Source organism: Homalodisca vitripennis, chromosome 3 (assembly GCF_021130785.1).
Source record: "Homalodisca vitripennis isolate AUS2020 chromosome 3, UT_GWSS_2.1, whole genome shotgun sequence".
Lineage (NCBI taxonomy): Eukaryota > Metazoa > Arthropoda > Insecta > Hemiptera > Cicadellidae > Homalodisca > Homalodisca vitripennis.
Window position 1 is genome coordinate 108,767,473 of NC_060209.1, and position 18,032 is coordinate 108,785,504.

Here is an 18,032-nt window from a genome sequence, read left to right on the forward strand (position 1 = left end):
TATAATAAAATATCTTACTTAGATAATATAATAAACGTTATAATTGGAACGTTTTAACAATGTAATCACTACAGTTAAAGGCTGAGAAGCTGCTTTAAAAAACAAAGAAAAATAATTTTAGCTGTACAAAAAGTGAATAAATATGCAAAAGCTTGTTAGGGAAGCTGTGAGGCACCCCAGGAACAGCTTACTTCATGCTGACAGCGAGATGAGACTGTAGCAAACATTAAACGTTACACTTTTCCCTTTATTTCTGATGCATTATATTACATTTACTCTCTCAATAAAATATACTGTAAACTAGATAGTGATTTCAGTAGTCTACCTTAAAAGTTTGAAATCACTGATTCCATTTTGCAACAAATACACAGAGAGTCCTGCTATTTGTAGAGGTATTTATATGAATATTTATTTTTTATGTTTATTTATTCATGTTAATAGATAATTCATAGATTCCGTTTATATTAGTTTAGCTTCAGGACTATGTAGCAGATTATGGGGTATCATGTACAATAAACAAAGTTCCACCGAAATTAGACGTTTCCTTAAAGTGAAGTAAATTGGTTTAATTCAATAAAAATATTTAACTTATACTACAGTAATAATGCATCGAATCAATCGCAATAACCAACATAATATGCCTACTTCAATATGTGTAAGCTGTCCTGTCTAACGAGAATAGCCTATCTAGTGGCCAAACACTAGAAACCAACTGTTTCACTAATAACACTTTACTGTATATTAGTTTTGAGGTCATTCCAGATCTCTATTGTAACATAATGTGGAATCTGAAACTGCGTGGTAAAAAGTTGAGAGAGGATATTTGATAGTATAATATTCATCTACATCTTAAAATTTAATAGTTTTTTATATTATAAAGTTTAATTTTTTTTTATAAACTGTATAAGTTAGGTTTTAATAGGAAATTCCAGTCTTTTCATATCCCTACATAGGAGCCGGATATGTTATACTGACCTGTTTCAACATATCCAAATCCTGCAGTCCAGGTGATAAGTTTATTTAATGGGTGTTAAATACTACAGATCACCTGGATTAGTTAGAAGGCCGTATATACTTTAAATTTTTCAAGAGATATCACTCTCAAATATTATTCTACAAATTTAGTAATACTATTAACAACTACTTTAAGTAGAGAACTGTATCTAAAAAGAAAGGGACAATGAACTTATGAATTATATCACTTACATATTTAGTAAGTAGTGGCTGAATTTCTTGGACAAAATATACTTGTTATAAAATGCTACAGTGTAATTTAAAAGTGTTTAATAATGTGAGTTCATAGTCACCGTACTCAGATATGTAGATATATATATGATATGACCAAGTGCTTATGTTATTACTCCCATTTAATTTGTAAACATTCTTATTACATTTTATATACTTAAGGGTTTCAAAGCTACTGAGAGGTTTATGGTAGTTTACAAGCGACTGGGTGGCCTCTATGAATACTCAATGCTGGCTTATCTCGGCAACACAAACATACTGGACATAAATTGGGCATAAACTGGTCATCTCCTCATATGAGATATGAGGTTCTTGAAAATCAAATGTATTAAATGTGGCTCTCTCTCTCTCCCCCCCTCTCTCTCTCTCTCTCTCTCTCTCTCTCTCTCTCTCTCTCTCTCACACACACACACACACACACACACACACACACACACGCACACACACACACACACACACGCACGCGCACACACACACACACACACACACACACACACACACACACACACACACACACATAATGGCGATATACTTACAAACTACCGCTTTGCACGCAGTTTCCTGATGAACAACTGGGACATAATGGGAATATCCTTTTGAAACACATATAATACTCCTAGATAAGTGGTAGTCACTGGAAGATATCACAGTCTCCTGATCCAGTTACAAATAACTTTTAAATTTAAAGAGTTGTATTTTAAAACTGTGAAGATTGAGAATGAATCAGATTTTGTTTGTACCAATGAAATGAATCAAACGTTTATGCAGCATTGCATGATTATACATCAACAGCATAGCTTCAATTTTTTTAGTAAGACTCGTAAAAATGTACGCGTGTAAGGGCACTTCTGGTTGGAAAAAATAATATTTCCATCATCGCAGGTTGTCTTGTTGATCTGATGAAGAATATATATATACGTGTTAAGAAGCATATTTATGTCAAAAAGCTTCACATTATGGCACTTATAATCTACTTCGGTGTAAGGAATAGAACGAAATCCCTAGCAAGTTTTTCCAATATGTTCTAGTCTTCAACAGACCAATGTTGGTGCTAAATCTATCCACTGTACGTCAATCTGTTCTCGAGGTAATTTGCGGTCACTAACAACTCACACAAAACTACACCCAATACTTTTTTGAACTGTGCCGGTATACATATCGTACATAAGTTTACCATATACCAATATCATTTTTTATTCCCTAAAATTAAATGCATACCAACTTAGCTGGCCACACAGTTCGGTGTCTTTACTTGTACTTTCGGTAGTAATTCTTCAAAAGTATAACTATATTTAATCCTCATACAGTATAATCTACGCCCAAGCTTTCCTATATCTTTGCTACCCTTGCATCTTATACCCTTGCTGTTCGTTATACAATCCCATTTTATTGGTACTAGTTAGTAATAATCATATACATTTTTGTATACTTATCATCATTGATACTCTTAAAGCAAAAAATATTAAATATATAGTTAAACTGATATTAATGCTATATTTATTCACGGGATTGCGTTTAATGGCAGAGCCATTAAAAGTATTATTTATAAAAAAATAACCCTTCTGATACCCTCCCCACCAGGAAAAATAACGTGTTTATCAACTTATTTCTTTCTTAGAACACACTGTTATAGATTTCACGAAACGTGCTTGTACAATGCAAATTGGGTCTAGGCTGCTGGAATATATAGCATTTCTGAATAATTGGTTAATATGCATTAGTACCTTTACGATGTATATAATAATTACAATGTAGGTCGTAACAACGTGTACGCTAGTAACATAATGTAACCGAGAGTGCTATGTATTGTTCGACGTTAATGTGACCTATAAGAGCTATTTCGAGCTACAGAACATTAGGCATTTACGATATATTGGGTAAATTAGTCATATATATAGTTTTTAAATATATTTTGTTATATTTGTTAATTGCTACAGCTACTAGTATTTTACAAGCAGTTAATTAGCAGAGTGTTAGTAAAAGCTACCACTCTAGGGGCTTAAAAAATATCTCTTCTGTCTGTCTGTCTATATTTTTGTCCGCTGGATATCTTGAAAATTAATATTGAGCTATCGACGTGAAATTTAGGAAAAATCATCTATTATATAAATCAATAGAGAGTTTGACGACTGTGAATGTCCCTCCTTGAAATTAATCTCTTTCTACCCTTAGCGAGTCAAGTTACGCGAACCTTAGATTGGGTTACTCCTATCTAATATATTTGAAGGTACTTACAGTCAAAGTTATCATATATCAGATATTTATTACTTAAACTTAATCTAACTGTCTTGGAAGTATGATTAATTATCTATATTTATGGAAATACTAAGACATGAATGTGTAAAATCGGAAAATCGTTATGCTTACTAGCGAGCTAGAGTCAGTCTTCGAAGGTGTTAGTTACATATCAAAGCTAGTTAAATGTAATATTTACTTCGGTGGCTCAAACTTTTGTTACACATAATTATCAACAATCGATTTTAAAACTTTTAGTAGTGAATTTAAGCTAAATAAACATTAAATGGCTGGATAAAATAAACTGTATTTCTTTTAATGCACTTTTGTCATACTTTGTATTTCTAGAAATAACAACCCACCAAGCATTCAGATGTTCAAAAACTATAATGGGAAATTTTAATTTAAAGTTACCAGCGTGATTGGTAGTTTTTAACCTATACGTATATGGTGAATTCAAACTGTAATTAACCAGCTTGAGACACCTGAATACACGAGGATAGTGATATTATACTCTCTAAGCCGTACGTGCCTGTACACCTCAGGGCTCACCTTTGATAATTATTCTAACATGTCTACGCTGAATAATAGGCAATACCTCTATGCAAAGCAAAGACTGAAGAATGCTTTGCTTATATTACCTATCGTCTCAAGGCTTAACGAGTTTTCAAGGAATTATGATTTTACTAAATGAATTGATCTTTCATATAGATTCCGAAAAAATGTTCCTACCATTTACTTCTTTTCAAAATTCTATGCAATCACTTCTAAACGTTTAGATAATTATTTATTAGTTGTCCTCAAAATATATTCGTTACCAATATTCATATTTGTACGTTCAAAATACATTAAGATATTTAATGAAAGTGATAGTATAAAAATAGTATTAGAATCGTAATACTCATTTCGTTCATATTGTTACCTATATTTATCTGCATAAAAGTCTAATTTTAAGTTACTGGTATGTTTAACTTAGGTTGTTTATAGTTTGTATCGATTTCACGAATGCCATAAATACACATCTACTATTTAGGTTCATAGAGAATAGAGATTCAAATAAAGTATAGACCATAAAATACTTAACATTTCTGTTATGCCAATTTATAAATAATTGTGTTATTTCCCTTACTATGTATCAATTGGTGTAAAATGTGTGTCTGTACTTAATTGAGATTGTTCTCGAAAAGTAATCAGGATAACGGATGTGAATGGAACGTGCTGGACAATGAACCTTTGTGCTCAACTGTGATCCCGACTTCTGGGTCATAGTACCGAGCTTCTTGGTGAGATTGTGTATAACATGTCATGAAGTATGGATTGTGTACAGCTTGATTACATTAGGTACAGTCTTTTATACATATATATCTGATAAATTTGTTGTGTGAAACTAAATAAATATAATGACCCTAAAACCGTATATGAGATAGCAGAGTGCAGATTTATTTGCAGTGTATCAAATATGTGGTAAGTCTAAAAATGTGCTTAACTTTATATCCTTTTTAAAAAGTACTGGTTTGTTATTGTTAAATTCGTAATTATTGTTGAATATATCATAGAATATTATGCCTTAAGTCTTTTTTACAATTAAGAATGTTGATAGATTTTAATCCTCGAGAACCTAGTGTTCTATTATTGATGGTAAATATCCCAAAATCAATCATACTTTAAATTTTGAACAATATTAGACTTTTCAACTATAAATTTTACTGTATTTTTCTTTGTATTCCATATATGTATTTCAGTAAAATATTTTAGTGGGTATTTTGTGTCGCCCTATCCATTTCCTCTCATAAAACATGTTATACTGTAAACTCAGTTTTTAAGTCTTGCTTGCTGTGTGTTTTTTCTTGTTTACTAGACTTTTTGCCTAACAGTATTTAAGTTCTAAAATAAATTCTAAGTATGTGTTCTGCTCTGCTAACTCTTCTAATTTCCTACGGGAATCTGGGACTAACAAGTATGAAAATGTTTATATATCTTCAATGTTTTGCTTAAAATATTTTCTTAAGTCTTATGCGACTTCTTTTAAAGAGTATTTTTTATTGGAGTCATAGCATTGAATAAACATTAACAATTAAGTTACTTAGTAGATAATTACATACACTATACAACTGTTTTCTGCTATTAATGGATATGTCAATAAGAAACAAAGGACAAATTGGTTTCAGTTTTAACTATACAATACAACTAAAATAAAACACAATACAGTAGTAAATACTGCATTGGATCACGTAAGTATGTATGTTGTTTAGAACCAATAATATGCTGCCTTTTTTAACAGTTAAAATCCCAAGATAACAAAACATAATACAAAATGTTTTTAACACAAGGCTTGGATGTGTAAAAAGTACAATACGAACATCAAAGTCCACCGATTACAGTCTAAATTATATGTAAAAAATTGCTTGATTTGAATGAATGAACTGCATATGGAAGAAAAAGTCTTGGTTGAAAGAGAAATCTTTATTAGCTAAAAGTTTTAATACTCCTAACGCTTTCCTGTTAAGCTTCGTAAAGTCTGAAAGCTGTCGGGATAATTATTTCGGTGTCAACAAAAACACTATGGTTAAGACGTTAAAGTGATGAGGAATCATTACAAACTACAGCTAGTCGTAAATGGTCAAACATAGGATTTTTGTGAGCGCTCGTAGAAATCTGTGTCCTACTCTCACTTAAAGCAGGTCTAAATTGTTTGATTTCGTCCTCGTATATAGATCACCCTTGCAATGACCATGAACTTGGAACTAGATGGAGTCACGTTCAAGAGGTCTGATGGCCCCTTTAGCGAGTACAACTTCCATGTTACCTGTTTAGCTGGTTACTTATTAAGTGCGGTAGCATGCGATATTATTTTTCTTTTGAGTGGTGGCCGAGATGGTGTGTGGTTCTTCCTCTCCCGTCATTCTGAGATACCCATTTGAAATGAGTACAGTCGATCCAGTTATAGTAAAATTGGACAATTTCTTTTATGCGTACACAGTCAAACGTCTTACAGTTAGTTGATAATTGACTCATGAGGTGCTCTAAACATAATTTTTGTGCCGTGTAGAGTGTATGGTTTAAAACGTGAAAATAAATTAAACAGTATAAAACGGTCATAAATTTAAATTATTACAAAAAAATATTTGAAAAAATTGAAAAAATGTTCAAGATATATCAAGTTAGTGCTGGATACATCACTTCAAGTTCTTGATTTAGTTTCACATGTTACATAACATATTAAGATTTCTTATTTTACACATCTAGGACATTACTTTATTAATTTTTAAAAGACTTCTGTCAGAAAATGTTGATAAATTTCAAACTATTAGTGGCAATTCAGACTGTACCTAAAGTTCCATTTTTCCAGTTTAAATATTTGGATTTTTCCAATCACTTATCGATGATTCTAACACTTTGACAGCTCCTTCTTTAGGTTTTCTATTATCGTTTGCAGCCAAATTCCTGGTTGCTGGTTGTACTAAAACATCGTATTTTCAGCCTCAACTCAAGCTGTTGGTATTAGGATGTACTCAACTTATATTTTAGAAAGATATTATACGTTAAACATGCATGTTAAATCCACAGGTATTAATTATAATATTTAAATGGTTTACAAGTTGTAGTGACTTTTTGGGTCATCTTATACTTAAAAATGCCGTTAATGTTTAATCCTTTGGTTAGTAAATATTTTAGAAGGACATATTAAGCTATTATTTGTTATAAATTGATGAGTGTTTACATACTCCTATCGTGATTATTACAAACGTGAACTACATGGAAATATAAGAGATTTTCGTTATTTTCTTCATTGAATTACTTACTTTATATATTTCGTTTTATTATTCTTAGATTTTCAGTTTATAGCTTTTCATACTCTGTCTAATAATATTTTTATCAACATTTAAAGTTGATTTATTGTCCAACTGTGAAATTTGACACGGGTTATTATTACCATCTCGATATATGTTTAATCGCAAGATAAGGATTAAGTTCAAATAACCGGAAAGAAACCATTCCTTTGAGAATAAGTTTTCTTTCTTTTTGGAACCATGAGTTTTACGGCATGATCCAGTAAAATTTACTTCATGGGGTTATTTCAAATTGATAATTTCATGTAATAACCCCTAATTAGTAGGATCGGATAGGGATACAATTCTTATAAATTCCTGTAATGACTCTGTTATACTAAAATAAAGGTGTTAGTTGCAAAATACTTGTAAAATACGTAATAAAATAATAAACTATTTTTTTCATCAATAATTGATGTAATATGTAAGACTTCCAAAATACGTGACTAATCAGCATAGTAACAATGTTTTATGTGCCACTGTGAATTAAACAACACAAAACTCAAATTTAAAAATCATTTGTTTATTCGTGTTAAGGGGGATTATTTAAATATGAACATTACATGAATGAAAAAGTTTAGTTTTATAAAAATATAGATTGTTTTACTTTTAATGCAAATGTGAGTGCTTTTAAAAATTCTTAGTTAAGGGCTGACGCTTAAGTTACTTTTGGAAAATATATCTACAGCTGCGTAATATTCGGTATGTATATTTAACCAAAGCTGAATAGTAACCCAATTAATACCAGCATGTGGAGCCGCGTGTGGCAACAAAGTTGCAATGAATTTGCGCTTCTACTCACAAGCTGCTGCTGATTACGTGCTTAACTTATCTATTTGTGTCCCCTAGGATCCAGCAGCAATGACTTTACATTGCTCCATGAAAATCCTTTGTAGACTCATTAAAATTATGTCAATTATAGAATACTATTCGAGTTATCTGATGCCATTCATAATTCTCAGTGTATTTAGTTTTAAATTTCTTTCTAGTTTTTAATCGAGGTCATCCAGCACATATCAAAAAGCATATACCTGAGGTTTAATGCTTATAGATATACATAATGCAGCGACACAATAGACTTGGGAAAAAAAATACAGTGCATGTATATTTTAAGCTTATTTGATAAATATATTAGAGGACAAACTTAATTTTAAGAAAATATAAAAAATTATAATCTGAAGACAATAATTATAACTCATCGATAAATAACATCCAGGAGTTTATAAAAAAATTAATAATATACCGCAAATTGCATTCATTATATTACCAAATTCAGTTGTATCTAATTACTTCTTATAAAATACATGTAGAGTAACATTATAAAGACCTGCAGATCGCAAAGGTTCATTGATAAATCCTTAACTAATGAACCAACCACAAACACTGAAAACAAACGTAGCACACACATGTTTGGTTTTTCAAAATAATATCAATCATCTACGTTTTATAGTGACAAAAAAATACCAGCAATTTTTCCTATAAAAATCGGATACTGTATACACAGATTTACTTAGATAAGACTAAAAATTAACCAAAATTTACAAAAAAAATATTAATTAAATAATGGCTAAGTCATAAAAGTTGTTAAAAATATATTTTGTAAAATTTTATTTGACAAGACCGGTACAATTCTAACACTTTCCATCTCAAAACATTTGAACAAGTAAAACTAATTTGTATTAGTAACTCTGATAACATTTAAATTACTTATACTTTAATTCCATATTATATTTATTTAGCTTAATAAAGGGGACTCAACTGCAAAAAATTATTTATTCGCAGACTTCTTAACAAATTCAATTCTTTGTACTGTTATTGTATTCCCATTGGTTGTATAGTAAATTATTTAACAGTTTCTTCAATAAACACGTTGTAGCCCATCTGTAAAACTGTCCTTTGTACTGGTCCTCAAATGTTTTACAAATAAACTTCACTCTGTTAAACCGCGGTATATCAACACAAGCTAGTGCGTTATGATTTGTAGTCATGGCAGCAGTTGAGAAGAAAAACAAGAGACTATACTCAATATTTTTTATTATAACGTAATTAAAATTATTTCATAGTTCTATAGCATACCTATTATATATTCATTGAATTTCAATACAAAATATTACTTACTTCACCATATCCACCAGATGTTTTATGTATTAAAATATATATTATAAAGGCACGTCCCCGTATTTCTCAGTATATAAACTTCAATATGTTGAGGACTGACTAATAAAATTTTTTTTCCGAATTCAACTCAAATTATTCTAAATAACAGGTCTAATATATTTTTAAAGGTATCCCATTATTTTGTCAAATTTAAACTATATAAACTGAAATAAATATTGGTCAGAAACTGTTAATTACAAACTGAATGTACATAGTGATAATGTGGCTACTGCATGAGGCCACTGTCTTGTTCACATCAATCACTCTGTCCAGCCACGCCAATTCACAGTGGTTCACTAATTGTACGCCAACTGCGAGTGGTTAATTGCCATAACGAGCTCTGCGTGTCGGAGATTAATTAATTAAGATCAACCACACTTGCATCATAAATACATTAAATCTATATACTGATAAACTGTGGCAAATTACATAAGTTATGGTCTGTCAACATCGAAATAAAAAATCTTTTTAACTAATAACTTATCTCAATGCACTTAGAGGTTTAAATATTTTTCACACATATAATACAGACATTTTAATGTTGAATTTGAAATATCCTAAAAATTCATTTACATCGACGAATTTGACTGTAATTTTTCTTATTCCACAAACCAAAATGATGAGTAGTAGTAACTTAGTGTTGCACGGTGTTGCTGTGGGTAAATTATCTCGTTAATTTGTTCTTAATTTATTATGTCCAGTTGTTCGAATTTACATAGAAAAAGCCGTAAAAGGTACAACCATTATTGTTTAGGACATCCATAAACTCGGATTCTTATTAAAAAGCATGTTTACAAGTATATCATAGTACAAAATAAAGTTATGTAATTGCTTTATTTGTATTAATTTTTTGGTATATTCTTAGAGGACTTATAACTTTATTTTTTTAATTAAATTTTAAAATAAATCTTTAAGAATATATAAATTGCCACAAATAAAAGTAAATCCATCAAAGATGACCCTATATAAATTATATTAGTTATCCTTTTTAGCTTCAAGTTATAATGATTCTTAAATAAAATACAAAATACTGATAATGGAAAGCACGTATATCGGCTGTGAACGACATGCTGATTGTGTTCGATCCCTATGTGCACAAAACAAAATAGAATGAAATTCCTAAGGTTTTCAACTATTCCTTTCCTTATGTAGGCAACTCAACCTTAGCTACCAATATATACAAAAATACTACCCATCATATCGCAAATGACGTTACCATAAACACTTTTGGATTTCTATGTCATCGCTTACATCTTACTATGGATAATACACAGTGATAACCTGTTATCACAAATTATGAAGTATTATCGTGATAAAAGCTCTCTCAACGAGAAATATTTGATTACACTCAGTAAGAAGTCATAATTTATGCTGACATAAATATACCCCTTATGCCTTTCAAATATTTAGTATACTAATACTTTACAAGAACTGCAATAAGTTTTACGAGAGGTTTTTCCAGTTATTCCTTAGCGATCTTGTAGTGGTCTATATGTATAAGGGATGTTTTTCATTTATACAGCATCACAATTTGTACTTTAGGAATTAGCATTCTTTTTATTACTTTGATATGTTATTCCATGTTACCTTTTACGTGGTATAGACAATCAGGCACTATTATGGTGATCGTTTATTTTAGATAGCTGGTCTTTTATATGCGTGTAATATCCCTAGCTACATGTATATAAAAACTAAAATTTCATTGCATAAAATGTTAATCTTGTTGGTAGCAGTAACGATCATAAACACGTAACATGAACATTTTACCAGCTGTCTTTCTATGTTCTGTTAATGACCTCACACAACAAACAGTGCTATGTTTATAGTTAGAGGGTAGGTTCAGTATACTCTTTTATTATATCAGGTTGGCTGGCTCTCAATTTTACTTTCTTCACTTGTTGCTTCTCGGCTCTAACGTACAATGATTATATAACTACATAATCTTCTATATAAAAAACTATTTTGCATCACAATTTAACCCAGATACCCTATAATAAAATGACGCTAATTCAATTACATTTAATAGTATTATTAGTTTTGTTTAAAACTTAGTATGTGTATATTGGCTATTTTAACTCCAAGTGAAACAAAAATAGTAACTTTAACTGTTTTGAGCAAACATTTTAACTTCAAAATTACAGTGATAATGCCAGTAAATAAGTACATATTCTATCAGACCGATCTTGACGTTCTTGAAGAGGTTCACTTAATCGTTTTTAAACCCTAAAGTGCCATATCTCGTATAGACTGAGGAACAGCTAGACTGTGTCAAGGTGTTGGTCACTATATTCAATTACCGATACTATGTGTTGTTTAAAATACACACAATAAAAACCCAAACCTCAAGTGTTTAAAATTTATAAAATAAAAAAATGTTTATTTACGAATTCATTAAATACAACAATTATGGTTGTTTTAATTAGGCCCTAACTTTGCGTTTTAAAGGTCGCACGTATATTTTTTTTTAATTTTACATTTTCTTCTTTCACTTTTCATATTAAAATTTGTTACGATACTGTGAAAAACCAACGGTCATGAAAAAAGTCCAGATCAAACTCGGTAAAGTAGCATAAAATAATTTAACGTTTTCATGTGATTATAAGCTTTACAGATTGGAGATACGTCATATAAACAGTGTAATATGAGCTGAGGTGCACGTGTAACAATGTATTAGCTGTGGAGTATTGGCTATTCATGAATATACAATGAATATTTAATGTGTAGACTAACTAACTTGTATTGACGTGTTTTGGTGCTTATAGCTTCTAGGGTCCATTTAACGGACACAACAATGTTTAATTGACTATTTAACAGCGCAAATAAAATTAATATTGCTGATTACTTCAGTTTTAAACTTAACTATAAATGATTTTTATAACTATTAGTAATCTACACAAAATATCTTGAGACAACGTAGTTTATATTTATTACAATTTCATTTTCTTATATTGAAGTTTTTAAATAAATCCATTCAATTAAACATGTACAAATTTGCACGAAACATATTTAAAATGTATATGTTTGTATTAAGATCGTTTTTTGCACTGTCATCTGTTTGACAATATAATAATTTTCATATCATGAAAAATTAATCTTTGCAAAATTATGCAAACTAATTATAATATACAGTATGTAAACCTATCCACAAAACTTATCCTAACCTATCCTATTCTAAGTTATTCCAATCTAAACAACCCTATCCTAACCTAACATACCAAAACGTAGCATAACCTAATTTCCTAGAAAGTCATTTAAGTCACTTTGGCACGTTAAATTTGGTCAATTATAAATAACAACTAGACACTACTATTTCTATTATGACTGATTAATCACAATCGCTGTGACATATGCAACTCAGTATTTGTTTGGTAAAAGTGTAATTTGTATGAATATAATATTTGTAAATTGGAAGTGATCTGATATTTTATACAGGGGAAGTATTATACTTAAATAAAATATAGTATATAGTTGTAATATCAGATTAATTATTCATGTAATTAGTTAAATGAAGTTTATTCAGGTTCCATTATATTAATTTTCCTTTATACTAAAACTGAAATTATATTCGGTAAATAGGAATAATACGTGGGTAGATCTTCAGTCAAGACCTGGCATGTGTGCAATGACCTATATAGTTCTGGGATATTGGCATCGGTCTGCTGCTTGAATTAACGTTGATTAACTCGTTTGTTAAATCGACAGAGAGTTAGTGGGAAACTCAAACTTCCATACCACATCACATTCTCTATGGATCGCATGGCGAAGAACGCCTTTCCATCGATTGCCTGCATTTCAGTGGTGGTGAAGTGAGGCACGGAGGTCCTGCCAGCTGCGAAGCCTGGCATACCACAATTTAATATGGTGGAAGGGGACAGATGTTCCTTACTGGCGTCTTCTTTGTTGGGGGCTCTAAAGAAAGGTACACGAGCGGGCCACTCTCGCCGCAAAGCCAGACCAAGAGAGGGTGTCCAACATCATGGCGCCAGGTCCCACCTGCTGTGAGGAGGACGTTACAAACATGAAAAGCTAAAGCTTAAATATAAAATAAAAATAGCGGTATAAGCATAATTAGAGTATTTTATTACTAAATAAATTATACATTACATACATTGCTGTTTTCTAAGTAAATCTTTACCATTTTATTAAAAATTTAGCCGCAGTGTAACAAAATTGTAATATAGCATAATAAAATTATATAATTTTCTTATTAAAGTACAAAGACAACAAAGTATTGAACTGAAAGGGCAATGAACTGAATAAGTTACGAAATATTACAATACGTACAATTAATGTTGCTGGTAATAACCCTACTAATGGCAAAAGACAACAAATTTTAATTTTACTTGAAAAACATTTTATAAATAAAATTTGGCTATTTTAATATTAGCAACAAATATAAATTAAAGTACATTACGGAAGAAACAAATAAACAAACACTTTCGCCCGGATTTACACTAAGGCTATATAGCCTACAATTTTTCGGAACGACAAAATTTTAAAACTAATTTAGCGGCTTAACCTTTTAGCCTTCATGGGTACCCACGAACACAATGCGAGAGCATTTCACCCTACCCAGCTGCTAATTGTGAAGCTCCAAATTTAAAATAAATAGTTGGGAAAATCCTGCTTTCCTGCCTTAGTAATGTCAAGAAAGAATATAACACAGATAAATAAAATATAATTAGAAATTTAAATCGGGAAAGGAAAGGTGGCGGAAAGTTAAAGTTGGTATAAGTTCTAAGCCCTGTAGCAAATTTAAGTTTTAGTGGTAACAAAAATGCTATGATATATTTCTTTGTCCTCACTCAATTATTTTCCAAAAATACTCCAATAATTAGTTAAAATATAGGTATAACCTGGTGTGTAGCTTCCAACCAAGCAATACATTATGGTAGCGGAGCTCGATCTTATAAACACGAATGAAATAGATTGTTATAGTGGTTTCCTAGGCATTATTAACGTTTGTGCATATATATATATATATAAATATATATATATATATATATATATTATTTATATATATATATTTATATAATATTTATATTTATATAAGTTTTATATATACAAATAAATAAAACGGTTGTCTTAGATCATTTCGCCATCGGAATTCCGACACGTATAAATGTATACATTTTTTTTAATAAAATATATGATATGAACTAAAATATGTGTGCAATATATAGTATGCTAATACAAGTACTTGACAAAACCCATGGTTTATGACAAAAAAGAATAATTAGAGCACACGAATTTATATAAGAATCATACAGCCTCCGTTTTAAAATGACGTGTTTAGCATTCTATGACTTTTAAGCTGCTTATTATTCTCAAGGACCACTTTTTTAGGATGCAACTCTTCCCAGAGAAACATAAATCATCTTACAACAAAACAAAAGCTTATACCGAAAAGTGGAATATAATTTTCTAATTTAATCTGGTCTTACAGTTTTTTACATCGATTTAATTATGCAACAATTACCACTAGGTACTCCGTATATTGGTAAAAACGGTCCACACCGTAGGCCAATTACTGCACTAATCTAGTACCTCTCCATCCTGAGTGGTACTGCTAGTCTTTAGCTAATTCCACTTCGAGACTGTTTTAGAACTTATCCAAATTGTTTTTTTTGGCAGCCTCGACAATTAGCTCATTTGGTATCTTCATCCTATTAGTACAAAACGTAAATGTTTAATTATGTGCTTCCCCAGCAACGAAAGTGAGCTTTGTGAATATGATGATGTATTATGCGGCACTTATAGTACTCAACAGTCATTAGGCTATACACAAAATAAGAGGACTCCAAACAATAACTGTTAACATATATTTATATTTCAGTGGTATAATAATTTCGTAGCTCCTTCTATAAGAAGACCGAATACACGATGTCTACATGAAAAAGATACGTAACATCATAAATACGTCTATTTGTTAAATCATTTGACATGTACGATTATTTTATCTTTTAAAATGCTACGAATGTCACCTAATATAAAAACGACGGAAAAGTGTCACATTTTTGTATTTGGTAAATTTTAATTCACAAATGTAATGTAACATGACTCATTCGTAAGTTCAACAGAGTGAAGGTAAATTTGCATTTCTCCATGTCGTTGTTTTTCTTCGCGAGAGCTAATGTACTTTGAACTAATCTCCATGTCAAAGCAAAGGCTGATCCAAACAATGGAAATGAATTACGTAAACACACCACAGGCTTGAATGAGTCTTCCCCATTTCGTTTTCATAATTTTGCGGGCGTCGATTGTTGTTCTAACATTGTATGTTTAATGACGGCCAATATACTATTAGGTTTGTTTGCAATATAACTGAATATAAAATAAATAGCTGATATCTTATGAAGTATGTGGGTGGAAATAATGTACAGGACAGATTTAGTTATATTTTATAATTGTTTGAGTTACACTTGTACATTAAACTAACATAGAGGCCCAACTATATTTCCCTAAATATATAATGGCAAATTATCTAGCATTAAAATATTAAAAAAACACTTTATAACATCAAACTTTATTACGTTCCCCAAAAACTTTAAAATCTTTGATTGATTTTACAATTTTACAATTACATTTCATTATAAAACCTATCTAATTATAATAGTTTTGCAAAACCATGTTTTGATTAGGTGCTCAAAATTGATGTACAAATCTTGGTATTCATGATTAAACTTACAGAAGTCGTTTTGATACTCCTCTTTCACAAATAATTAAGCATTATCACTACGCCAACAACTCGAATATAATTCTATTCGTACATAACATTCTTATTTAAAGTAAATAAATATTTTCAATACAAATTAAAAATCTGCCAAGTCCCTGAAATATACATTTTTGTCATTACTTCAAATAAAATATTTTAGAACCTATTTAGTAATTTGGCTTCACACCTACGTCTCGCTGCCTTGTATAAGCTCCAGTTCAACTTCCTCCTAGTACAGCGATTAAATCTGACGCTGTTACAGACTTGACTCTTGAAATCTGAAGTCATTTTTATCTGAAAGGATCCAAGAAAATATCCTACATAACGAACTCTTTGCATCGTTTTGATATCAGCAACTCCTAGACTACAAAATATCGTGTGATATAGGCAAAGAAATATTCTCATTGTCTCACAAGATGCATAATTTAGTGCACTACGATATTTTAGACGTGACCTTAAAGTGCAGTGAAGCAACCCGAGATTTCTACATGTAGCATACCTATAGTGGTAAGGTTTGATTATATATGAATGATAATATTAGGTTTCTAAATCTAGCTAAATATTTTGAAAATATTCCTCGGTTCACTGGTCTTTAAAGTTTCGACAAATCACATATTTGTCTCAAAGTTGTGTAATATCAATTGATAGAGCCTGTCAAATGTAATCAACTGTTTTGTATAAACATTTTTAATTATTTTTAATTTGTTTATATCCATAGTCAATACATTTTCTATTAAGTATCAATAATTTTTAAGGCAGTTTTATATGTCAGTGATTAGATAAAATATTGATCTACTTTAGAAAATGTCATTTAACATAAGAAGGTCAGAATTTTACTCCGAAGACTTCCTTTCAAACATCGACAAGAACTATACTAGATGAAATTTCGCTAGACTGTTCTTTTGAACCAATTTAATAATACCAGCTCTAAATATTCTACAATATTAAACAAACTATTACTATAAATTTACAAACTGATATGAAACCTATTTTAGTTATATATTATAGCTTAGTACGGTGACGTTAGAAAACCCGAGACTCCTAAGCTCATAAGGTCATGAATATTTCGGTTACCTATACACCAAGTGCAACCGGGTAGTTTATAATACCCTTCAGGGAGTGATGTATGGCGGTCTATCTGTAACGATATAAGTGTTTAGCTAGCTTAGTACGGTGATGTTTATAAATATGTCAAGACGCGGTAGTTTATAATACCCTTCAGGGAGTGATGCATGGCGGTCTATCTGTAACGATATAAGTGTATAGCTAGCTTAGTACGGTGATGTTATAAATATGTCAAGATGCGGTAGTTTATAATAACTTGCAGGGAGTGATGCATGACGATCTATCTGTAACGATATAAGTGTATAGCTAACTTAGTACGGTGATGTTATAAATATGTCAAGACGCGGTAGTTTATAATAACCTGCAGGGAGTGATGTATAGCAGTACTTTAGCAATGTGTAAGGATTTATAAGCCGCACGAAAACACACCACAACTAAGGTCTATAGAGTGTTTTACATCAATAAGTTAGAAGGTTTAATACATTATATATTAATTTAATTGAAACATTAATAAACTGGTTATAAACTTTTATAATCCATGTTTAACTGGTTAGTGTTTTACGCATTGCTAAAGAACTAATATTATTGAGCCCTTTGTTCTCTTCTATATCATAATATTATATTACATATTACAACTTTAAACAAACTTTATTTTTCTTCCGCAGTGTAAGCTACATGGATAAGGCAGTTTCCCAATGTTTACTCTACGGCCATAGAAATTCTCTTGACCATATTTCCACGCACTTAAACTTTTCAATGAAAAGAAAATGAAAGAAAAACATTTA